Source organism: Odocoileus virginianus, unplaced genomic scaffold, assembly GCF_023699985.2.
Source record: "Odocoileus virginianus isolate 20LAN1187 ecotype Illinois unplaced genomic scaffold, Ovbor_1.2 Unplaced_Scaffold_10, whole genome shotgun sequence".
NCBI lineage: Eukaryota > Metazoa > Chordata > Mammalia > Artiodactyla > Cervidae > Odocoileus > Odocoileus virginianus.
Genome location: NW_027224272.1, coordinates 2,326,935 through 2,353,986, shown reverse-complemented (window position 1 = coordinate 2,353,986; position 27,052 = coordinate 2,326,935).

Genomic DNA, 27,052 nt, shown 5'->3' with positions numbered 1-27,052 from the left:
GCTGAGTGATGATTTTTATCATTAACACAACAGAATTACATGGGCAAAATGTACATGTTCTAATTTTAAGACTAAAAGCATCTAATCTTTCCTAATTGGCTTACAATGGATGATACAACATCTAAATATTTATCAAGTGTTTAACTGAATATCTTTAAAGTCGCTTTTTTTTTTACAATGTAAAAGGCATTTGTTTTTCCTTGTTTGCTAGAGGAGAAGTTTCAGCACACAATAGTGCTTTTGGTTACACTGAAAATCTAGTCATTCACTAAATGGAAGCCAACCTATTACATATGAATTTGTCTTGCCAAGATGTAGTTAATTGTTTGCTTTTGAGAAAAATGAGGGCACTAAGCATTCTGTAGATGATTGGTATGTCAAGGTTTCTGTAAATGTATGCAGTAATCACTCATCCTTCTTAATCTTTCAGAAGAATGGAACAAAATAAGTTTGACTCTACAGCAAAAAAGTCACAAAACCTATGCAAATCTGGTGTATGACAGAATAATGAAAACAACAACCCCAGCCATAACACAAACACTAGTGATGATGAGCACTTACTATATTCCAGGCACTGTGTTTTGAATTTCCCACATTTTAACTCATATACTCTTCTCAGCACTCTGTAAGGTAGGTACTGTGTTTATTTTCATGGTGGTAAATTATTTGCTCAAAGCTGCATATTAAATACTAGCAGCTTGAGTGTGTATTCAAACACAAATTCTCAATTGTAAATTCCTACTATCTATGACTCACAATCAGAACATTGCAGAATGTCTGAAACATGATAGGGACTTTAGAATATTGAGATTAACTGCTACTTTTATGAATTAGTACATTAAAAAAGAAAGAACATCTTAGTCTATTGAGTATTTTCCTATTACATCTGACCCTTGGACAACAGGGGAATAGAGGTGCTGACCCTCTGTGTAGTCTAAAATCCCTATATGATTTATAGTCAGCCTCTGTATCTGTGGTTCTTTATCCTCAGATTTAACCAACCTCAAATCATGTAGCAGTGTATCAAAAAAATTCCACATATACGTGGACCTGTGCAGTTCAAATCCACATTGCTCAAGGACCAACTGTATATACAAATAGTCTAGGTAGTTTAAATCACTCCCATGATTACTTTTGTGGTTTAAGGTTTCCCTTGAAATTATTGTCAAACTTGGGGAAAATAAAGAAAGATCAGAGCTCATTCTGAAAATGGATTCACTTGTCAAAAATGTTTAAACACTGTCTTAAGCCCCATATTAGACACTAGAGATAAAACTTGTATAATATGAAAAGGGTCCTTTCATTCTCAGAGTTCAGAGTGGAGTGATTCTTCCAGAACAAAATAAAGTCTACAAAATCTCTTTCCCAGGAAAATGTTATCAAAGCAAAATCTGTTTCCTTTGCTTAAAATGCCCTTCATTTCTTTTCATCCTAGTTGATACCTACTCATTCATTTATATTTCAAGAATTTGTTTGAATGTTACTTTCTTTGAAGAGACTTACTAATGATAACCACTTCCTTCTCAGTATTATCATTTCATAATATACCTCAACAGTGTTATATATATATACCTCTATGGCAAGTCATTGTTATTGCTTAACATCATGATTTAGATTTAGAAGGCATTTATTTTGGACTTAGAAACATATTTTGAGACAAGGAATCCTGTGTAAGTGATTTATTAAGGTAGAAGTTTCAACCGACTGAGCTATGAGGGAAGACCACTTTAGGTAGTGTAGTAATATCAAATCTTGTTTTAATCACATAAATGTCTGTTTTACTTATCCCATTCTAAATAACCATCCAAAGAATTTTTTTAATTCATTGTGGTAGCTCCTTTTTTAAAAAATAAAAAAAAATTTACTTCATTGAAATAATAGCTATTCATCATAAACAACTGTTTTGTTGGTACCTATAAAACAAAAGTCAAATTAACCTAAGAACTTTTTTGAATGAGAAAAACTGGTTTAGGAAGCTTCATTGAAGCCTTCTCAATGGGCCTTACAGATGCTAAAAAGAGCAATTAAGAATATCAACCCAAAAATCGGAAAGAAAACAAAAAAGGTCTAGCTATTATTTCCCACCAGATTCCTTGGGCACAGAGTGCCTCACTCCACCTTGAACTCCCTTCAGGGGTTGTTGAAGGGCAACATCTATAGCAGGACGCAGTTCTTCATAGAGGCAAATGGAACGTGCCTTTGTTGTTCAGTCATTGGCAATGCTCTTGGTAAGTGCCAGTTTGTAGTTGACAAGCTATTTTGGGACAGTCAGGCTAAGGGCCTGACTTCCTCATCTCTACCAACTCTGGGCATCCCAGAGCCTTTTATATAAAAGTAGGTAAAATAGACAGGGAACAAAAAGAAAAAGCCTTCTAAACTCTCCCCTAAGACCAAAGCTTGTTGATTGAAACCTTATAAAAACTAAAGCTATAAAATTTGGTGGAATCTAGATAAAGATATGTAAATTAGTATATTTAAATGGGCTTTATGTAAGGTGGTCATCTGATTTAAATTTGCCCATTGCAGTCCATTTTAGTTCACTGATTCCTAAAATGTCGATGTTCACTCTTGCCATCTCCTGTTTGACCACTTCCAATTTACCTTGATTCATGGACCTAACATTCCAGGTTCCTATACAATATTGTTCTTTACAAGCATCGGACTTTACTTCCATCACCAGTCACATCCACAAATGGGCATTGTTTTCTCTTTGGCTCGGCTCTGTCAGGGGAGTGTGTAATTTCCTCAGTTCTGTCTCGTCACAACAAAAATTTGAAGTGACGGACATTAAAGCCCTCGGTGCGTCACAGCTCTCAGACAGTGTTACAGCTCCGTGTTACAGCTTTTATTTAGAAAATAAAGGAAAATACATCCTCAAGGCGTGAGGGCATGCCAACCCAAAAGACTCAAAGAGAAGAGAGGGGAAGAGAGAGAGACCCCTGGCCCTTTGGCTCCTCTTTTTATATGTTTTTTCCTCCCCCTGGGCCTGCCCTATGTAAATTGGGCTAGCCAGGAGTGCTGTTTGTTCTACCTGAGGTCCTCACTCCGGTCCTCGGACCTTCCTTTGTTCTATTTTCATGGGCTTTTCCCTTCCTTGTCTTTTAGCCACCACTCTTCTGGACTTATTTTTCCTTTTCTAACTACCTAACAGCTCCATCTCTTCATTCTTTCTGGAGTTATTTCTCCACTCTTCTCCAGTAGCATATTGGGCACCTACCGACCTGGGGAGTTCATCTTTCAGTGTCCTATCTTTTGCCTTTTCATACTGTTCATGGGGTTCTCAAGGCAAGAATACTGAAGTGGTTTGCCATTCCCTTCTCCAGTGGACCACATTTTGTCAGAACTCTCCACCATGACCCGTCTGTCTTGGGTGGCCCTACATGGCATGGCTTATAGTTTCATTGAGTTAGACAAGGCTGTGGTCCATGTGATCAGTTTGGTTAGTTTTCTGTGATTGTGATTTTCATTCTGTCTGCCCTCTGATGGATAAGGATAAGAGGCTTATGGAAGCTTCCTGATGGGAGAGACTGACTGTGGGGGAAACTGGGTCTTGTTCTGATGGGTGGGGCCATGCTCAGTAAATCTTTAATCCAATTTTCTGTTGATGGGTGGGGCTGTGTTCCCTCCCTGTTGTTTGGCCTGAGGCCAAACTATGGTAGGGGTAATGAAGGTAATGGCAACCTCCTTCAAAAGGACTTATGCACACACTGTTGTATTCAGTGCCCCTGACCCTGCAGCAGGCCACTGTCAACCCATGCCTCCACTGGAGACTCCTGGACACTCACAGGCAAGTCTGGCTCAGTCTCTTGTGGGGACACTGCTCCTTTTCTCCTGGCTCCTGGTGTGCACAAGGTTTTGTTTGTGCCCTCCAAGAGTCTGTTTCCCCAGTCCTGTGGAAGTTCTACAGTATCAAATCCCACTGGCCTCCAAAGTCAAATTCCCTGGGGGTTCTCAGTCCCTTTGCTGGATCCCCAGGTTGGGAAATCTGTTGTTGCCCTAGAACTTTCAACAGTGTGAGAAAATCTTTGCTATGATTGTTATGCAGTTTGTGGGTAATCTGCTCAGAGGCTCTATGGCAGGGCTAATGACGACCTCCTCCAAATGGGCCTATGCCATATGCTGGGTTACCCAGATCTGCTGCAGCCAGAGACCTTGTCCCTACAACCAGGCCACTGCTGACCTGTGCCTCCACAGGAGACACTCAAACACTCAAAGGCAGGTCTGTCTCAGTCTCTGTGGGGTCTCTGGGTCCTGGTGTGCACAAGCTTTTGTTTACACCCTCCAAGCATCTCTGCTCTGGAAGGTATGGGGTTTGATTCTAAACAGATTTCACCCCTCCTACCATCTTATTGGGGCTGCTCCTTTGCCTTGGACGTGGAGTATCTTGTTTTGGTGGGAGCCAACATTCTCCTGTCAATGGTTGATCAGAAGCGAATTGCAATTTGGAGTTCTCACAGGAGAGGATGAGCACACACCCTTCTACCATGCCATCTTGTTATTTCTACTGGAATAGGTGAATTTAATTCAGATGACCATTATATTTACCACTGTGGGCAAGAATCACTTAGAAGAAATGTAGTAGCCCTCAGAGTCAACAAAAGAGTCGAAATGCAGTACTTGGGTGCAATCTCAAAAGTGACAGAATAATCTCCGTTTGTTTCCAAGGCAAACCACTCAGTGTCACAACAATCCAAGCCTATGCTCCAACCATTAGTGCTAGGGAAGCTGAAGTTGAACAGTTCTATGAAGACCTACAAGACCTTCTAGAACTAACACCAAAAAAAGATGTCCTTTTCATCACAGGGGACTGGAATGCAAAAGTAGGAAGTCAAGAGATACCTGGAGTAACAGGCAAGTTTGGCCTTGGAGTACAAAATGAAACAGGGCAAAGGCTAACAGAGTTTTGCAAGAGAACACACTGGTCATTGCAAACACCCTCTTCCAACAACCCAAGAGACGACTCTATACATGGACATAACCAGATGGTCAATACCGAAATCAGATTGATTATGTTATTTGTCACCAAAGAGGGAGACACTCTATATAGTCAGTGAAAACAAGACTGGGAGCTGACTGTGGCTCAGATCATGAACTCCTTATTTCCAAATTCAGACTTAAATTGAAAAAAGTAGGGAAAACCACTAGACCATTCAGGTATGACCTAAATCAAATCCCTTATGATTATACAGTGGAAGTGATAGATTCAAGGGATTAGATCTGATATACAGAGTGCCTGAAGAACTATGGATGGAGGTTTGTGACATTGTACAGGAGGCAGTGATCAAAATCATCCCCAAGAAAAAGAAATGCAAAAAGGCAAAATGGTTGTCCAAGGAGGCCTTACAAATAGCTGAGAAAAGAAGAGAAGAAAAAGGCAAAGGAGAAAAGGAAAGATACACCCATCTGAATGCAGAGTTCCAAAGAATAGCAAGGAGAGGTAAGAAAGCCTTCTTCAGTGATCAATGCAAAGAAATAGAGGAAAACAATAGAATGGGAAAGACTAAAGATCTCTTCAAGAAAATTGGAGATACCAAGGGAAAATTTCATGCAAAGATGGGCACAATAAAGGATATAAATGGTATAGGCCTAACAGAAGCAGAAAGTATTAAGAAGAGGTGGCAAGAATACACAGAAGAACTATACAAAGAAGATCTTCATGACCCAGATAACCATGATGGTGTGATCACTCACCTAGAGCCAGACATCCTGGAGTATGAAGTCAAGTGGGCCTTATGAAGCATCACTATGAACAAAGCTAGTGGAGATGATGGAATTCCAGCTAATCTATTTCAAATCCTAAAAGATGATGCTGTGAAAGTGCTGTACTCAATATGTCAGCAAATTTGGAAAACTCAGCAGTGGCCACAGGACTGGAAAAAGTAATTTTGCATTCCAATCCCTAAGAAAGGCAATGCCAAAGAAAGCTCAAACTACCACACAATTGCACTCATCTCACACGTTAGCAAAATAATGCTCAAAATTCTCCAAGCCAGGCTTCAACAGTACTTGAAACAAGACCTTCCAGATGTTCAGCTGGATTTAGAAAAGGCAGAGGAACCAGAGATCAAATTGTCAACACTTGTTGGATCATTGAAAAAGCAAGAGAGTTCCAGGAAAACATCTACTTCTGCTTCATTGACTACACTAAAGCCTTTGACTGTATGGATCACAACAAACTGTGGAAAATTCTTCAAGAGATGGGAATACCAGACCATCTGACCTGCCTCCTGAGAAATCTGTATGCAGGTCAAGAAGCAACAGAAATTGGACATGAAACAATGGACTGGTTCAAAATTGGGGAAGGAGTACGTCAAGGCTGTATATTGTCACCCTGCTCACTTAACTTATATGCAGAGTACATCATTTTAAATGCCCGACTAGATGAAGCACAAGCTGGAATCAAGATTGCAGGAAGAAATATCAATAATCTCAGATATGCAGATGACACCACCCTTATGGCAGAAAACAAAGAGAAACTAAAGAGCCTCTTGATGAAAGTGAAAGAGGAGAGTGAAAAAGCTGGCTTAAAACTCAACATTCAAAAAACGAAGATCATGGCATCTGGTCCCATTACTTCATGGCAAATAGATGGGGAACAATAATGGAAACAGTGACAGACTTTATTTTGGGGGGACTCCAAAATCACTGCAGATGATGACTGCAGCCATGAAATTAAAAGACACTTGCTCCTTGGAAGAAAAGCTATGACAGCATATTAAAAAGCAGAGACATTACTTTACTGACAAAGGTCTGTCTAGTCAAAGCTATGGTTTTTCCAGTAGTCATGTATGGATGTGAGAGTTGGGCCATAAAGAAAGCTGAGCGCTGAAGAATTGATGCTTTTGAACTGGTGTTGGAGAAGACTCTTAAGAGTCCCTTGGACTCCAAGGAGATCAAACCAGTCAATCCTAAAGAAAATCAGTCCTGAATATTTACTGAAGGACTGATGCTGAAGCTGAAACTCCAATACTTTGGCCACCTGATGCAAAGAACTGACTCACTGGAAAAGACCCTGATGCTGGGAAAGATTGAAGGCAGGAGGAGAAGGGGGTGACAGAGGATGAGATGACTGGATGGCATCACCAACTCGATGGACATGAGTTTGAGCAAGCTCTGGGAGATGGTGATGGACAGGAAAGCCTGGCGTCCATGGCGTTGCAAAGAGTTGGACAGGACTGAGCGATTGAACTATGTAAGGTGGTTACAGCTCTTATTTAATTACATTTTGGGGTAAACATCCCCTGTTGCTCAGCTGGTAAAGAATCTGCCTGCAATGCGGGAGACCTGGCTTCAATCCCTGGGTTGGGAAGATCCCCTGGAGAAGGGAAGGGCTACCCACTCCAGTATTCTGGCCTGGAGAATTCATGTACTCTGTAGTCCATAAGGTTGCAAAGGGTCGGACACAACTGAGGAACTTTCACTTTCAAGCCAGAGGAAACTGATAAGGCAGTGGGGCAAGCACCAGAGATAAAGAGAGGGAGTCAAGCAAGGATATGATTTCAGGGAACTTCCTGTGAAAAGATAATACTTCACCTTGATCTACTAGAATAACTGTGGAGTGAGAACTAAGCCTCAGGGTTATCTCGACCCAGGAAAAGGAAACTAGGTTTTCTTGCCCTGGCAGTCAAAGAGACTATAAATCCACAGACATTCAATCTCTGTATGTGAACTAAAGCAAAGAGACACCAGTAGCCCAAGGGCAATCCTGTAGAAAAGACTCATAGTTTCCAGCAGCTGGATGCAAAAATACATCAAAGGGTACACATGTAGATGGTAGAAAGGAATCTGAGGGATCAGGGCACAGCAATGATATTATCAACTGTGCACAATATTTATTTCATGAATTAAAGAATGAATGACCCAGTCTTGTCTCAGGCCAAAGCTTTCTACCTGGAATAGGTTGCATGAAAAATCAGTGGCCTAAGAGTCAAGGTTGAGGTATGGATGAGAAACCAGGCAATGGCAGTTAGACTCTTGACATTGATCTCTCTCAACCTGCTGCTTCCTTATTCAATTTCTATCATATAATTACCAACTTTCACTACTGTCCACTGCCAGCTAGAATAAGTGCTGCAAAAGAGCAGTTATAGAAATAGAAATAGTGTCTGCCACAAGCAGTTCCTGATCTAGAGAACTGAGAGTCAATATGGGTCCATGGCCAGGTATTCTCAGATTCTTTTTATCCAAAAGAAATAAAAATTACTTCGGATATAAGTTAAATTTAGAGCCATATATTTTCTCTTCTTTCTATTTTTCTGTACAGTCCTCAGATTTATGATAACCATGGAACTCCCTATCCAAGGAGATGTATACCCAAATTTGTGACTATCCATTTTAGCCTATTTTAGCCCAACAAGTTTTATTCTCCAGGGACTTGACATAACAGTGGGAACAGTATGCATAAAATGTTGTACTCACAATGTAATACTCACAAAGCCTCTTAGATCTCTCAGTTCCTTCCTACCATAAAGAAGACTCCAAATATTATACCTCTTTCCCCATACTCAGCAAACCTACTGAGTATGGGGAAAGAGGTATAATAGTCATTTATAAGCTAACATTTTGACTGAAAGTAAATAGTGATAGTTTAAATATGATAGATCTGGTCCTGAATCTTGCCCCTGCTATGTATTGGAAGGGTTATCTTACACAAGGCATTTTACCTAAACATTTTTTCTTCATGTATAAAATAAAAATAATTATAATATATAATTGGCAACATTACATGAGCATGAAATGAGACAATCCATGTAAACTCCAACCTGCAGTGCTTAACAAACTGAAAACAACCCATAGATGGCAGTACATTATCAGCACTCTAGCCTCTAATTTTTTTTGTTCTTTTTAAATGGGAGAAACTTTATCTTTTAAGCTCTAGTAATCTAGCCATAAAAATCTGCATGTTTTGCTACAGAACAGGATATTGATCAGATTTCCCAGTTCACCTTGTGTGTCAATTCAGGGCCTCTAAGACGCAGGTGCCAAGATGGAGTAAGAAGTATTTATTTCTTACTGGGATGTGACGAAGACTCTCTTTGACCAAACTTTAGATAGGCTGTCCTCTGAGCCCTCTTTACAGCTAGCCCTTGTCCCTGGGCCTTGTCTTTGGCCTGCCTAGCGAAGTTTTAGTAAGAATCCTGCTAAGTCAGCTTGGTGAGAATTCCCTACCCTTGGATGTCTGATCATCCTGGCCTGCCTTCAGCAAGAATCCTGTTAGGTCAGTTTAGCAAGAAATCATCTCTTCTTGATGTCTCCTTTTAGCAATTTCCCATCCACTGACTCCTCTCATCTTGCTCACTGGCACTAAATCCTCAGCTGTCTTTGCTGTATTCAAAGTTAAGCCTGATCTCTCTCCCCTTTCGTGATAGTGTTGACATGTATCACAAAGGTCCTAAATAAAGTGTATTTTCACCATTTTAACAAGTTTCAGGATAATTTTTGTTTCAAATGTGAAGTCTATGTAAGATAAAAGGTATGGGAACAGGAGTAGGTAGAGAAAGCCTTTAGACCTTAATACAGGACTTAGCAACTAAACAGCAATGACTGGTCTGACACCTGTGAAGGGAGAGGAAGAAGGTAGGAGGAGGGGATTGGAAGAGCCTCAGACCACAGTGCAGCTCTGAGAAAATCTCAGCCTTCCCCCAAGGAGCTCCAGAAGAAATGCATAGAAGGGCCACTGCATTGGGAAGAAATGATCAGACCCAAATACCCTATCATGCTTAGTCATTGGCAGTGATAGGGGAAGAGGAGGCTTCCTGGAGAGAATGTGTCTTTGGCTCAAATGCCTGCAGCATATCCAGAATCTTGCCCAATGCAGCTAGAGGCTGTAAGCTAACTGCACTCTCCACAGCAGATTCTCTCTTTAAGGGCTGCCTGGACAGCTGCCACACCTAGCCAGATGCTCATGTTCTATGTTCAGGTGACAGTGTAATTGAAGGCAACACATTTTGAGCCTGTCCCTTACTGTCTGTGTGTCCCTTACTAGCTGTGTGTTAAAGAGCAACTAAAATTCTCTAACCTTATAGAAAATGTGTGATAGTGGTGGTTCCAGTTTAATTATGAGAGCTATGATGCTTCATTGTAGTCCCAGGCCATGGATTCTAAGGAGGCCGGGTGTGGGGGGTGGGCAGTATCACCAAGGTTTTCTCTCCTCTTTCACCATTTCCAAGACCTGAGTTCTTCATCTGCTTATAAAACCTTAATATAACCATTGTGAAAGAAATTGCTTTTTAAAAAGTTCTTCTTACTATGTTTTCGCACATTTAGCTTGTGCTCACACTAAAGGCTAAAAACTTGCACTAGTTCAGATGATTTAGGTAATACTGAAGTGACAAACACCATGAATGTCTCAGTGGTTCAGTCATTCCACAACCCTGCAAAGGTTAGATGAGGCTCTGCTCTACATTGAGGGAGCAGCCTCAGCCTGGAATAGTGTTGGTCATTGTGTCAGAGGAAAGAACATATGGCAAACCACATATTCAATATTAAAACTGGGGCTAAAAAGTGACACACATCATTTGGCTAAAACATATCATATGACTAAGCCTTATGTCAGCAGAGCAGAATACATAATCCTCTTATAGGATTATTCAATAATAAAATCTACTACATAGCCCCAGTTTCACGCCTTCAACCTAGAATCTTAATGTCATTTTTTTCCCTTACAACAGGTATTCTGATATTAGTACTTCAGTTTGTAGAGTCAACAGAAACTTAAGAAATTAACTACATGTGTCCCTATTAAGAACTCCTTCTGAAACTCCTTACTTGAGCTCTATCATTTGTTTGCCTTCTTATCACTGCAGCACCTTAGCAAACATATTCTGAGCATATCATGGGCTTTGTATGAAATGCATTAATCATTCATGCTATTTTGATTGACTTCTCTTCTTTTTGCAGTATATAGCAGCCAAACAAGGTCATAATATAAGATTTATTACAAAGCATCTTACTAACAAATGATTTTTGTCCTAAATTCTCACTGTGATACATTAGCCTATGAGTTTTTACCATTCTCTTTTTAGGAGGAAAAAAAATACTCTATCTGTCCTAATTCTGTGACAATTGGCCATTGTAAAATGAAATGCAGAGGGGATGAATTTTTATGTTCTAATATCTCCCTAATCATAAATGTGAGATAAGTTGGTAAGGCCAGTGGGTTAGTTCAGAACATTGACTGGGCCCAGCAGTCGTTATCATTAGTATTGGTAATGTTTTAGGTAGAAATGTACTAAAATTTCAAATCTACAGTAACGTGCAGCTGTTACTTATTCCTAGACTAGCCTGTCCTCATTTTTCACTAGAATGTAAAGAAATTTGTGATTTCAATGTAATCTTGAGTATAGAATACTAAATTATTGAAGTAGTAGAGGGTTTTATAAATTCCAAAGATTAATTTATATAATGTACTTTTTTCTCTTAATATTTTTGGCAAAAAAATAGGGTACAAATAAGAATTTTGTTATACAAATCAAATACTTCTTAAGAAGATATTTGAAAGATGGATATGGTAATTTCCTTTTTTAAATACTGATTGTCATCTCCTGGCATTTTTCATTTACTTCTGTTATAACTGTAATCTCATCTCCCAAACTGTGCACCAAGGCAAACCAAGACACAAAGAAATGTGCTAAATTTTCAAGAGAAGTCCACCAACATCTGTAAGATGCAGTTCAAACTACTAGTCCAAAGTAGTTCGGTTTCATCATTAAATCACATGAAATTCTCTTTGATTATATCGTATCTTTGTTAAGCTAGATTTTGGCAGTTATTGTGATAAAAAGCAAGTACTGTACAAAAATCAATGTGGGACAAGAAATGAGGTTGATGGTATCCAGAATGATTCCAAGGTTAGGGATGTAAAGAGCCTAGCAGGCAAATACATCCTTAAACAATAAGGATTAAATAAAAATTCTTTTTTCTTTAAATTTATATGTATTATTTTTTCCAAATGGCTACTAAATTATTAGCACAAAAATACCTATTAAGTTGTCTGGATATAACAACTCAATAAATGAACTCTTACATATTACTATTTATTTTGACTTAAAATCCCACCAAAATTATTACTGAAATACTAAGAGCATCTTGGTGGGAGAAAATTTAGGCACTTTTGAACTATATGTATTATCTCCAACGTAATATTTGAATAAGACAAGGGATGTTGCAGTGGAGAAATTGTTTTCAACTTACTCAGAATTATAGATGATGTGGATATACAAGTTTATATAGAAGGGTGTTGTATTGGATACCTTACATACTCTATGAATCTAAAAGGGAAAATATGTGTTGCATCTTAATCCCATCTAATAATATAACCAGAGATGTTGGAGAGCAAAAGTATTCATACCTGTTCTTAAAGTTTGGCTTTTTAATAATTGTTTGTTTAGCTATTTAAAATATGTCTTTTTGATCAATGTAGTAGACATTGGTGATTGCTTTCCCTGGAATCTATCTGCTTACCATCACCCTACTGCTTCCAAAATTACAATCATAAACACTCAAGAGGCAACCATGTCATTTGGGTGGGGCTGGTCAACCCACCCATCCCTCTTGACTCCAGTTCTGGGCCTACTCAAACCAATCAACATAACCCCATTCTTTTTGGACCAATTATTGGTTAAGAATGACCTTGTAGTGTGACCTAGTTGGTCTAAGAGTGTTGCCCAGGACTTTATTTTGTGGTTGGAAGCAGAGAGGTTCTTACTGGCTCCTTGAATAAGAACTAGGAGGCCTGTGGCCCAGGTTGCCTTGACACCCATCTTGAAAGAGCTAGGGAAGCTAGCCCCAGAAATAAGCCAGCCGCATGAAAGGCAGAGTGGAAATACAAAAGAAATTTGCTTTTGGTGACATTTTTACTCTACTGAATCAACTCTAACTTGAAGCAATCCACAACAAACTACAACATAAACACCTTGGGAATTTTCAGAAAATTGAGCAAATAAGTGTCATCTTTGTTATTTTAGTTTTTTGTTACTTGCAACCAAAAATAATATGATACAGATGTCTTACTCTTTTTGTAACTGCAAATAAGAAAGTCTTAGAAAAGACTGCTAAAATTCAAATTAGGAATTTTTCTTTGTGGGAAACAATTGGTTGTCATTCAAATAAAAATAGAAAATGAGAATGATTTCATATATTCATGGGGGAAAAGTCATATATTCAGTCTCATATAACTATCATGTATATGCTTATGTATGTTTGTGTGTGTATATCTATAAATACATAGACTTGTTGGAAAAAAACAAAAAAGAAACTAACATTTATTAAGTTTATATCATGTGCCAGACAAGGTGATCATACTTTAAATATGTTTTAGCATTGTATTGCTCTGATAAATAATACCCTTAAACTGTACAAGTCCTCTTTAAGTAGAAAAAAATATTTTAAAATAAGTAACTAAATATTATCAATTTAGAGACGTCCCTTGTGGTCCAGTGGTTAAGACTTCACCTTCCAATGCAGGGGATGTGAGTTCAATCCCTGGTTAGGGAGCTAAGATTCCATATACATCACAGTCAAAAAATGAAAATAAAAAGAATTTTTAAAAGGAAGCAATATTTCAACAAATTCATTAAAGACTTAAAAAATATTATCAATTAAAAATTTCTATATCACAAATACATGCTTAAAAACATTATTTAAATCAGTGATTCTCAACCATGGCTGTACATGCCCATGGCCATCCCTTAATCAGTTCCGTTCAGTCTCTTCATGGTGTCTTCCTGTTTGAGACCCCATGACTGCAATACACCAGGCTTCCCTGTCCATCACCAACTCCCAGAGCTTGCTCAAACTCATGTCCATTGAGTCAGTGATGCCATCCAGCCATCTCATCCTCTGTCATCCCCTTCTCCTCCTGCCTTCAATCTTTCCCAGCATCAGGGTCTTTTCCAGTGAGTCAGTTCTTTGCATCAGGTGGCCAAAGTATTGGAGTTTCAGCTTCAACATCAGTCCTTCCAATGAACATTCAGGACTGATTTCCTTTAGGATGGACTGGTTGGATTTCCTTGCTGTTCAAGGGACTCTCAAGAGTCTTCTCCAGTACCACAGTTCAAAAGCATCAATTCTTCGGCGCTCAGCTTTCTTTATGGTCCAACTCTCACATCCATACATAACTACTGGAAAAACCATGATTTTGACTATTTGTTAGTAAAGTAATGTCTCTGCTTTTTAATATGCTGTCTAGGTTTGTCATAGCCTTTCTTCCAAGGAGCAAGCGTCTTTTAATTTTGTGGCTGCAGTCACCATCTGCAGTGATTTTGGAGCCCAAGGAAATAAAGTCTGTCACTGTTTCCATTGTTTCCCCATCTATTTGCCATGAAGTGATGGGACTGGATGCCATGATCTTCGTTTTTTGAATGTTGAATTTTAAGCCAGCTTTTTCACTCTTCCTCTTTCACTTTCATCAAGAGGCTCTTTAGTTCCTCTTTGCTTTCTGCCATAAGGGTGGTGTCATCTGCATATCTGAGGTTATTGATATTTCTCCCTGCAATCTTGATTCCAGCTTGTGCTTCATCCAGTCTGGCATTTCACATGATGTACTCTGCATATAAGTTAAATAAGCAGGGTACAGCCTTGACGTACTCCTTTCCCAATTTTACATGGGTTTATTGGCATCAAGGTTCAGGCATTATTAACAACTCTCCAGGTGATTCTAAATGTGGAGTTAGTATTGAGTAATTCCATTTTATGTGATGTTACTCAAAGAGTTTAACTTTGTTCCCACTACCTATTTTTTCTTTAACCTTTGCTGCCAGCTTTCTAATCTAAGAACAATCAGCCAGCTGCTGTTATCCTGTTTGAATTCAGTGTATAGAAAGTCAAAATGCAGCAATATGTTGGTCTCTGTCAAAAGCTGATGCTAAAATAGCAACCGTGTTTTTTTCTTACTAAATCTTCCTTCAATAATTCACCAGCCACCAAACATCTCCTGTGGACATTGTAGCTTTTAAGAGTCAGTGCTTAACAAAATTGTACTTTACTTCCTTAACTGGTCTGATGGGTCTCAGTAAGAAATCTGTTGGTAGGTGTGAGAAACGAACTTGGGCATAAACCTTAAAGTGATTTTCCTGCTATGTCTATGAAGTAACAGGGATTAAGTGATTGCTTCCTCCCGTGTTTCTCCCAGGCTTTTAAAATGCTAAGCATTACTAATCTAAAGCAGGTAAATTAGTTTCAGAGAAACTGCTGGTGTTTATTCTCAAACACATTACCACAGAAGGTCTGTTGTAAATGTAACATCTGTGTTTCACTAAAAAAGAATGTAGGAAAACCATGAGTGTTTATAGCTCAGATCATTGTCATGTTGTTTTCTTTTTGCCTTAATAATGCTTTCTCAGTAGCTTTCCCAAATTGCAGGAATCTCCAGAAGTGAAATAAATTTCAGAGTCTTAAGTATTATACTTCATTACAATAAGGAGAAACTAAAAGCTTTCAAAATAGTTTGATCCCTAATTTTGTGAGATTCAATAGAGATTTTCTGGATACGGTGGAAACAGGATATACTCTCATTTTCTTGTGATCTGAAGCATACACAATAGTACCAGCTGCTTCCGTTTTCTTACACTGAACAATGTCTTCACATAATGCCGATGGAGAACAGCGCTCTCAGGCATATTAAAGTCATTTGTAAATTGTTGAAGGCAAAGATCACAGTTGACTGTACATTTCCCAGAATGTATTGTCATGAGGAGTTAGGCTAATTAAGTCACTTCCTGCCACATCAATGAGATTCCTGGGTCTTATGTATAAGTGTTGTGAAAATATAACAAAATACTGAACCATTTTCTTCCTTGCTTCTTCAATAATTGGCAGAACAAGACTTTATCCAGAATTGTGAAATGTAAATAAAATATAGAATTTTATAGTACCAATATCTAGAATATTGGCTAAATTTATTTAGTTGTCAATGAAATCATTTAAGATCCAACTAAAACCCTACTTTCTATAACATAAAGTGCTACTGGATCCAATTTAGAGCTTTTCCCTATTATTTTGTGACATCAATACAGCCAGCTGATATCAGTAGTGATGGAAAAGGGAAAACCTTCCCTCATCATTTCCTACCTTCTGAAATGTCCTTATCTGATTTGAAGAGAAAAACAAGTCTTGGAAAAAGAACTACAGACAAATGAAAAATCTACACATGAAAGACTCAAAGTTAAAATGTCATCTGCAGCCAGCAAGCTTGCTCTTCTCATCTGACAGTCAGAATTCAGCTCAACATTCAGGTTTAATGCATTTGCAGCAATGCAAACAATAAACAAATAGAGAAGCAAAGGAAACCAGACGTCTGATTCAATTATCATGTAATCTGAAGAGTCAAAAGCCAATTTCACTAAATACAGAAAAAGTGGATATGTAAATTTATAGCCTATGATTCTTTCACTGGAGAAGAGATTGTTAATGTGGTTATACATGTGACGGTTACTACTGTCTGTGACACAAACTTGAAGTGTTTTCAATGTTCAAAGAAAACTAATAGAAAAGACTGTTTTCTTTAATAAAATCAGTAGCACTTTAAATAAAGCAACAAACTGAAGATGATCATAAGTTACACTTTCTGTCAAGGATTTAGAAGTTCTTCTAAATTAATCTTCAAGTATTTATGTTGTTACTGGTTAAGGGAAAAACATGTAATGCTCAAAAAGTACAAAAGATTTTGAATGTGTGAAGGCATTAGCAATACTCTTAAGATACACAATTAAGAAGATTCACATATTTTGTTCTTAAATTTGTACTAAAGTTATCATGAAACTTTGGGGTCCAAGGAGATCAACTCTCCTCATTTTATATATAAACTCAATTCAGAGAGATCACACGACCTTCACAAAACATACAGCAGCCTGCAGAGTAAAAACTGAGATTTTTCTCATTAGACAAAATGTATTCAATGCAGGAAAATATGAAAGTGAAAATAAGAACCACTGAATCACCACTGTGATTTTGTTGTATTCTGTTTTTAAATTTTTTCCTTGAGTACATCTTCCCTTTACCTTTTAAAATAAACTTTACTGAGGTAAATTGTATTTGTTTTTAATATATATTTATATTATTTTTATTATTTATTTTTTGTACTGGATCTTAGTTGCAGCATGTGGGATCCTTGATGTTTGCTGTGGCACGTGGGATCTTTATTTTTTCCAGTTGTGGCACACAGGATCTTTAGTTGCAGCATGTGGGATCTAATTCCTTGACTAGGGATCAAACCCAGGCCCCCTGCTTTGGGACCATGGAGCCTTAGACACTGGACCACTAGGGAACTCTCTTATTGAGGTAAACTTTAGACACAATTTGTTGTTGTTCAGTTGCTCAGTCGTGTCTGACTCTTTGTGACTCCATGGACCGCAGCACCCCAGGCTTCCCTGTCCTTCACCATCTCCCAGAGCTTGCTCAAACTCATGTCCATTGAGTCAGTGATGCCATCCAACCATCTTGTCCTCTGTCATCCCCTTCTCCTCCTGCCTTCAATCTTTCCCAGCATCAGGGTCTTTTCTAATGAGTCAATTCTTCACATCAGGTGGCCAAAGTATTGGAGCTTCAGCTTCAGCATCAGTCCTTCCAATGAATATTCAGGACTGATTTCCCTTAGGATTGACTTCGGTTGGATCTCCTTGCAGTCCAAGGAACTCTCAAGAGTCTTCTCCAACACCACAGTTCAAAAGCATCAATTCTTCAGCGCTCAGCCTTCTTTATGGTCCAACTCTCACATCCATACTACGGGACTACGGGAAAAACCATAGCTTTAACTATATGGACCTTTGTTGCAAAATAATGTCTCTGCTTTTTAATATGCTATCTCAGTTTGTCATAGCTTTTCTTCCAAGGAGCAAGCGTCTTTTAATTTCATGGCTGCAATCACCATCTGCAGTGATTTTGGAGCCCAAGAAAATAAATTCTGTTACTGTTTCCATTGTTTCCCCATCTATTTTGAATGTTGAGTTTTAAGCCAGCTTTTTCACTCTCCTCTTTCACCTTCATCAAGAGGCTCTTTAGTTCCTCTTCGCTTTCTGCCATAAGGGTGGTGTCATCTGCATATCTGAGGTTATTGATATTTCTCCCTGTAATCTTGATTCCAGCTTGTGCTTCATCCAGCCCAGCATTTTCACATGATGTACTCTGCATAGAAGTTAAATAAGCAGGGTGACAATATATACATATTAGACACAATAGAATATACCAATTTTATGTGAAAGAGAAAATGAAGTCATGTCTGACTCTTTGCAATCCCTTGACTGTAGCCTACCAGGCTCCTCCGTCCATGGGATTTTCCAGGCAAGAGTACTGGAGTGGGTTGCCATTTCCTTCTCCAGAGGATCTTCCCAACCCAGGGATTGAACCCAGGTCTCCCACATTGTAGGCAGACGCTTTACCGTCTGAGCCACCAGGGAAGCCCAATTTTATGTAAACAATGACATACATTTGGAAAAAATATATATGCATGTAACCACCACACATTCAAGATATAGAATATTTCCATTATACCAGAACAGTTCCTTTGCACTTTGCAGTCAATTCCCACTATTTCTGCCCCAGGCAATACTCATTTGCTTCCTATCTGTGTATACTAGTTTTACCTATTTTCAAATTTCATTTCAATTAAATCATCCAGTGTGAACTCTTTTATGTCTGACTTCTTTCACTCAGCAAAACGCTTCTGAGATTCATCCACATAGTTTGAATATTTCAGAAGATTTTTCCCTTTAATCACTGAGTAGTAGTCCACTGTGTGAGTATCCCACACTCTATGCATTCACTGTTGATGAACATTTCAGTTAAATCCAGCTAAGGGTTATTATAAACAAGATTATAAACATCCATATGCATGCATCTTTTTGTATGAACTGTTCCTCATCTGGGGTTTGTCTAATATTTCCTCATGGTTAGATTCCAGTTTGCAGCCTTCACAAGATATCACACCTTACCCATCTGTCTTATGCTGATAATGTTAATTTTGATCACTGTGTCAAATATTTTCCAATTTCTTCAGTGAACAATTACTATTTTTTCTTCCTTTGAAACTCATATGTAATGTACAAGGAGATACTTTAAGGTTATCAAGTTATCCTAGTCCTCATCAAATTTCCCCCTAGATTTAACATCTATTAGTGATCTTGACTGACCCAATGTTTATCATTATGGTTGCAAAATAATGACTTTCCAACTCTAGTATTCCCTTCACATTTACCAATCAGTCAGAATTCTTCTGTAAGCAAGGGCTCTCCTACCCAACCCTATATCCATTCACTTATTTATCTATCTATTATGATTGTAGACTTGTGAATTTCTATGTTATCACTGATTCATTATGGTTCTAATTTATTTTGATGCTCAAATTGTCCTGGATTTGGCCAGTAGGAGCCATGTCAAGTTAGTTCCTATACCCTGTGAACTGTCTCTTCAATTATTTTCTTTACTCTTTCTCATTTCAGACATAACAAGGTGCTCCAGTCTTATTTTGTATCCACTGTACCTCATACCTGGAATCAAACATTTCTCCAAGGAGCCCTGACTCTTTCATGAGAAATGGTATTGGAGACCTAGATTTGGGTGCTATGTGTACTTGTTGCTCCTGGAGTGACTTTGTTCTTTGACTTTCTTATTGGGTAGAACTAGAAAAATATGCCTATATATACTCATGTATAAATATACATCCAAACATACATATATGCCCTTGTGTACACATATGCATATAAAAAAGTAGACACACATATATGCATATTTTAGAAATCATAGATAGGTACTGACATCTCCAGTTTTCATCCACTTCCATAGGGTCCTCTGTTCCCTTCTCCACGTTTCACATTTTTGTGTCCCTTCTCCCACAGTAAGAACACTGGTTCCCAAAACTACCATGAGCTTTACTCATTTGTGCTAATCTATAATACTTGTAAAATAGTTTAAGAATTGGTTTCCTCTATGCGTGAGTGCTAAGTCGCTTCAGTCCTGTCCAACTCTTGTGACCCTATGGACTAGAGCCCATCAGGCTCCTCTGTCCATGGGATTCTCCAGGCAAGAATACTGGAGTTGGTTACTATGACTTCTTCTAGGCAATCTTCCCAACCCAGGGATCGAACCCGTGTCTCTTACATCTCCTGCACTGGCAGGTGGGTTCTTTACCACTAGTGCCACCTGAAAAGCCTGGTTTCCTCTATACCTCACTACAATAAACACATCTTTACATTTCTTTGAAATCTCCACTCCTCACAACCCTGCCTAAGACTCGGAATATATAGTCAAATGCCTCATTCCTAAGCCAATTCAGTTCCTCCTTCCTTCCTTGTTTCCTTTCTTTTCACTGTGGGTATGGTATTCATTTGAAATAAAATTAATTCATTTGTTTCCATTTGCTTTTACTTTTAGATTTTTTTCTTCCTCATTTTTGGTGGTTTAATTTTATTTTTTTAATATGTAAAATATTTACATACATTCAAAAGTAAAAACTTTCAGAAAGATACACTCAAGGAAGGGTCATTCCCGACTATATCCTTTCCATCCTTTCCTCCACTATGTGTAATTAACTCATTGTTTACTGTATTTGTTTTGGAAAGATAAGCAAATATATTATTATTTTTGATTTCTCCATCATTCACACATACAAATGATAGCATACATTTATACTATTTTACACTTTACCTTTTTTACTTAATGTCATCCCACTGATAATCGCTCTATATCAGTTTACAGAGATCTTCCTCATTCTGTTTTACATTTGCGTAGTACTCACTTGGGCATATGTAACATAGTTTTTTCAAGCTCTCTCTCAGCTTGGTCACTGAGGGTAGCTTCTAATATTTTACGATTACACATAATGCTCTAATAAATAACTTTGATCATATGTATTTTCACATTGCTGGAGCCATACTATCAGAATAAATTCTGAGAGGTGGGACTACTAAATCAAAAGGTAAAAATGCCTATGTAGTGTTTTTAAACATCACCAAATTCTCCACCATTTGATGTTCGATCATTTTGGATTATCACCAGCCTTGTATGAGGATACCTATTTCCCCCAGTCTCCACATGAAATTTATAAGAAAATTAAGATGATGCTGTTTTTGAAAGTTAAGATGATGTTTTTGAAAACATTATTTTCCAGTTTCCAAAAATCATACTGTATCACAGTCACTTTCACATGTCATTAAAGCTCTTTGTAAGTATGATTGTATACAGTTGCATAATAGTCAATTAAACAATCAACTATACCATAATTTATTCACTATGGTACATTTAGATTGTTTCTAAATATTAATATTTTACATTGACTGACAATGAACATTTTAGTGTATAATTATGTGTGTGTATAAGATGATATTACTAGAAGAGATTTCTAATTTTTCACTCAATATCCTCATTTTGCAACATGAAGGACACTGAAGCTTGGACAGAGAGCAAAAAGCTTTGCTCACATGTTTGAGAAGTTTATGCATTCTATGAGACAACTTTAGCAGAAATATTGTGGTAAAACTAAACCATTTATGCAAATCTATGGGCAGTCAAGTCTTTGTCAAGTATAGTCATCAGTGCAGTAGAGAAGAGTGGAAAACTTCTAAAGAATCAACTGAAGCAATCCCTGTGGCCTCCACAAATAATTCAAAATGTCTTTTTTTTCTTTCATCCAAAAGTGCTGGGTTTAGTGAGCATTAAGATTTTAATAAAGAGCTTCAGAATGATTGCCAAGTACTTCAAGTGCTCTCTGAGTGCACTTGCTGTTTGCAAGGATTTTCATTTCACAGATTACTTTGTGCAGTAATTTGAGAAACTTAGTGCCTTTGTTTAAGCCCCCAAAGCTATGATGCAATCTGCATTGAAAATTTGTGGCCTTGTATTGCCTTCCTACCTAAGCATAGGTCACTCTTCTGAGAAGTAAGCTGAATTTTATTTTAATAGAATTTGCCTTTTCTCTAGAAACAGCAGGCTTTGAGAGTGGAATGCCTGCTTCCATGAAAACTGCAACATATCTGTGGCCATTGGAGGTTTTCCCTGTGGACACAATCATCTTATAAGCTACAAAATACTGGCATTCACGCTGAAAATATTGTGTCAGTCCTGTTCAACAACATGACTGTCCATCTCTTTGCTGCCGACACATCAGGCCTCTAGCCTGCCTTAGTGTCATGCTCAATAAGGCAGCCCTAATTTAAAAACTGTTGCTGTTTTCTGCCTCAAAACTTGCATTGCTGCCCAGCTACCACCTTTGCCTGGTATCTTTCTGGTCTTCAGCCCAGGTTTGTTTGACAAAGCCCCTGCCAACTTTAGTTCAAGCTGCTTCACCAATTTCAGTCCAAATTGCATATTCCTTGGTATATGGCACTATCCATATCACATCATTGAACTATTTACATTTGGCCACGTCTGGGCCAGGTCAGCAATATACATCAATTGCTCACTTCCATGAGATAGAGGAGCTCACATGTCAAACTGCAGATTTTATCCAGTTGGCAAAGAGGTTCATAACTTCTGGCTCTAGAACCTCAGAGCAGATGTCCCAATCAATTCATAGGCTCAAATGTTTACTTGAAGAGGTTTTCTCAAGGTTTGGTGCCCAAACCACATATTTTTAAGGCAAAGGGCCAGTTAGTGTGCATTTACCATCAAGACAGAGAACAAGTTCCTATCTCCCCAGATCCCCAACCACCTTCCTCAATCACAGACACACAGACACTTTAAGTTGTGCTGTAATTTAATTACACGCACGTAATTTGCTAATGGGGACTTCCCAGGTGGTGCTGGTGGTAAAGAACCACCTGCCAATGCAGGAGATATAAGAGACGTGGGTTCAATCCCTGGTCGGGAAGATCTTCTGGAGGAGGAAATGGCAACCCACTCCTGTATTCTTGCCTGAAAAATTCCATGGACAGAGGAATCTGGTGGGCTATAGTCCATGGGGTTGCAAAGAGTCAGACATGACTGAGAGTTTGAGCAAAATTTGTTAATATGTCCTTCTCTCAGACTAAACTGTGAGCTCCTCATAAATGAAAAATGAATCTTATGCATATTTGTGCCCTGCCCCCTTGGTCTAGCACATGACCTGGAATAAAGTAGCTTTCTAATTACTCTCTATAAATGATTAAAGTCACATTTGTGTTAATTCCTTTGAAAATTTTGTCACCAAGGTCAAACAGGTGTTCAATAATTATTTCCAAGGTAGAAGAGTTTTTCAAAGAGTAAAGCAGGAAGAATACAAATGTCAGCAAATCCTGAGGCTCCTTTCAGGACTTCAGACTAAGAGCAAATAATCACATCCCTTCTGGTGACGTTTATGAACTAGAAAATGGTCCCAATTGGTAAGTTTCATGCAGATCTGAATATATACATTTTGATTGAATTTGCTCAAAAGAAGATAGCTGCACTGTCAATCATATTTATTAGTTGATCTTAAGAATTTATGCATTTAATTGTTCTAGAATTAGAGGTAAACATTGGAATTATGACTATGAGAAATAGATTAGAATTTTATTGGGGATGACAGAAGATAATGCTGAGCAAGAAGGAGGTTTGAAATCCTGCATTAAATCTGGAGTTCATTAACCCATGACTATGGAAATCTCGATATATTTGAGTTGCAACAACAATTTATAAATCTCTTAAATACTTTTTGTCCTGCCATTTTCTCCTTCAATATAAGCCTACAAATTTATAGGCTAATAGAGTTTTGCCAAGAAAACGCACTGGTCATAGCAAACACCCTCTTCCAACAACACAAGAGAAGACTCTACACATGGACATCACCAGATGGTCAACACCAAAATCAGATTGGTTATATTCTTTGCAGCCAAAGATGGAGAAGCTCTACACAGTCAGCAAAAACAAGACCAGGAGCTGACTGTGGCTCAGATCATGAACTCCTTATTGCCAATTCAGACTTAAATTGAAGAAAGTGGGGAAAACCACTAGACCATTCAGGTATGACCTAAATCAAATCCCTTATGATTATACAGTGGAAGTGAGAAATAGATTTAAGGGATTAGATCTGATAGACAGAGTGCCTGAAGAACTATGGACGGAGGTTCATGACATTGTACAGGAGATAGGGATCAAGACCACCCCCAAGAAAAAGAAATGCAAAAAAGCAAAATGGCTGTCTGAGGAGGCCTTACAAATAGCTGTGAAAAGAAGAGAAGCAAAAAGCAAAGAAGAAAAGGAAAGATATTCCCATCTGAATGCAGAGTTCCAAAGAATAGCAAGGAGAGATAAAAAAAGCTTTCCTCAGAGATCAATGCAAAGAAATAGAGGAAAACAATAGAATGGGAAAGGCTAGAGATCTCTTCAAGAAAATTAGAGATACCAAGGGAACATTTCATGCAAAGATGGGTTTGATAAAGGACAGAAATGGTATGGACCTAACAGAAGCAGAAGATATTAAGAAGAGGTGGCAAGAATACACAGAAGAACTGTACAAAAAAGATCTTCACGACCCAGATAATCACGATGGTGTGATCACTCACCTAGAGCCAGACATCCTGGAATGTGAAGTCAAGTGGGCCTTAGAAAGCATCACTATGAACAAAGCTAGTGGAGGTGATGGAATTCCAGTTGAGCTATTTCAAATCCTGAAAGATGATGCTGTTAAAGTGCTGCACTCAATATGCCAGCAAATTTGTGGAAAACTCAGCAGTGGCCACAGGACTGGAAAATATTAGTTTTCATTCCAATCCCAAAGAAAGGCAATGCCAAAGAATGCTCAAACTACTGCACAGTTGCACTCATCTCACACGCTAGTAAAGTAATGCTCAAAATTCTCCAAGCCAGGCTTCAGCAATACATGAACTGTGAACTTCCAAATGTTCAAGCTGGTTTTAGAAAAGGCAGAGGAACCAGAGATCAAATTGCAAACATCCATCGGATCATTGAAAAAGCAAGAGTTCCAGAAAATCATCTATTTCTGCTTTCTTGACTATGCCAAAGCCTTTGACTGTGTGGATCACAAATAAACTGTGGAAAATTCTGAAAGAGATGGGAACACCAGATCATCTGACCTGTCCCTTGAGGAACCTGTATGCAGGTCAGGAAGCAACAGTTAGAACTGAAAATGGAACAAAAGACTGGTTCCAAATAGAGAAAGAAGTATGTCAAGGCTGTATATTGTCACCATGCTTATTTAACTTACATGCAGAGTATATCATGAGAAACGCTGGGCTGGAAGAAGCACAAGCTGGAATCAAGATTGCTGGGAGAAATATCAATAACCTCAGATATGCAGACAACACCACCCTTATGGCAGAAAGTGAAGAGGAACTAAAAGCCTCTTGATGAAAGTGAAGGAGGAGAGTGGAAAAGTTGGCTTAAAGCTCAACATTCAGAAAACTAAGATCATGGCATCTGGTCCCATCACTTCATGGGAAATAGATGGGGAAACTGGAAACAGTGTCAGACTTTATTTTTGGGGGCTCCAAAATCACTGCAGATGGTGATTGCAGCCATGAAATTAAAAGACGCTTGCTCCTTGGAAGGAAAGTTATGACCAACCTAGATAGCATATTAAAAAGCAGAGACATTACTTTGCCAACAAAGGTCTGTCTAGTCAAGGCTATGGTTTTTCCAGTAGTCATGTATGGATGTGAGAGTTGGATGGTGAAGAAAGCTGAGCACCAAAGAATGATGCTTTTGAACTGTGGTGTTGGAGAAGACTCTTGAGAGTCCCTTGAACTGCAAGAAGATCCAACCAGTCCATGTCCTAAAGGAGATCAGTCCTGAGTGTTCATTGGAAGGACTGATGTTGAAGCTGAAACTCCAATACTTTGGCCTCCACATGCGAAGAGTTGACTCATTGGAAAAGACCCTAATCCTGGGAAGGATTGGGGGCAGGGGGTTAAGAGGATGACAGAGGATGAGATGGTTGGTTGTCATCACTGACTTGATGGACATGGGTTTGGGTAAACTCCGGGAGTTGGTGATAAACAGGGAGGCCTGGCATGCTGTGATTCATGGGGTCACAAAGAGTCGGACACAACTGAGCGACTGAACTGAACTAAGGATTGGGACCATGTCTCTGAATCTTCAATAACAAACACATTCTCATAGTAGGCGTCCAAAACTATATTATTGATTCATATGTGAGTTGGAGAAAGATGCATAAAAATATTTAAGCATGCTAGAATTCTATTTATTTATTTATTGGTTGTACCACTCAGCTTCCAGGATCTTAGATCCCTGACCAGGGGTTAAGCCCAGGCCTTTGCCAGTAAAGGTGGTGAAAGCACAGGGTCCTTGGGCCACCAGGGAACTATCTAGAGTTCTTCATATAGCCATGATGGAGTAACTGGTGATAGACTTACCCTCTTATCATGAAGTACTATGAGTGAGTGTGTCACTCAGTCGTGTCTTACTCTTTGTGACCCCGTGAGCTATAGCCCACCAGGCTCCTCTGTCCATAGAATTCTCCAGGCAAGAATACTGGAGTGGGTAGCTGTTCCCTTTTCCAGGGGATCTTCCCAACCCACGGATCAAACCCAGGTCTCCCACATTGCAGATGGATTCTTTACTGTGTAAGCTGGATTCTTTACTGTGTAAGCTACCAGGAAGCCTGAGAATACTGGAGTGGGTAGCCTGTCCCTTCTCCAGGGGATCTTCCCAACCCAGGAATCAAACTGGGGTCTCCTGCATTGCAGGCAGATTCTTTACCAGCTGAGCTATCAGGGAAGCCCTGCATCGCAGGAGGATTCTCTACCATCTAAACAACCAGGGAAGCCCTTTGAAGTACTATAACATTTGGCAAATTATTTTTGGCATGTGTCCAAGCATTGAATAACAGGCAGCTCAAAACTTTGATACTTAAGAGAAGGAAAACACTTGGGGTGAATCACTTTTCAATCTGACTTTCTATATAGGGGCATTTTTCAAGATGCTGAACAGGGAGGTGGGACACAAGTGGACAAAGTGATTGATCTCTTACAAGAAACAATGGCTGCTATAACATAGAATATCTGTAAAATGCTGTAAGAAAAAGAGAAAGAAAAAAACATTTCAGTTCAGAATTCTACATCCATTGAAAATATCCTTCAAAAAAGAGGGTGATAAAAGAAAACATAAGAAAAATACTTGTGACCAT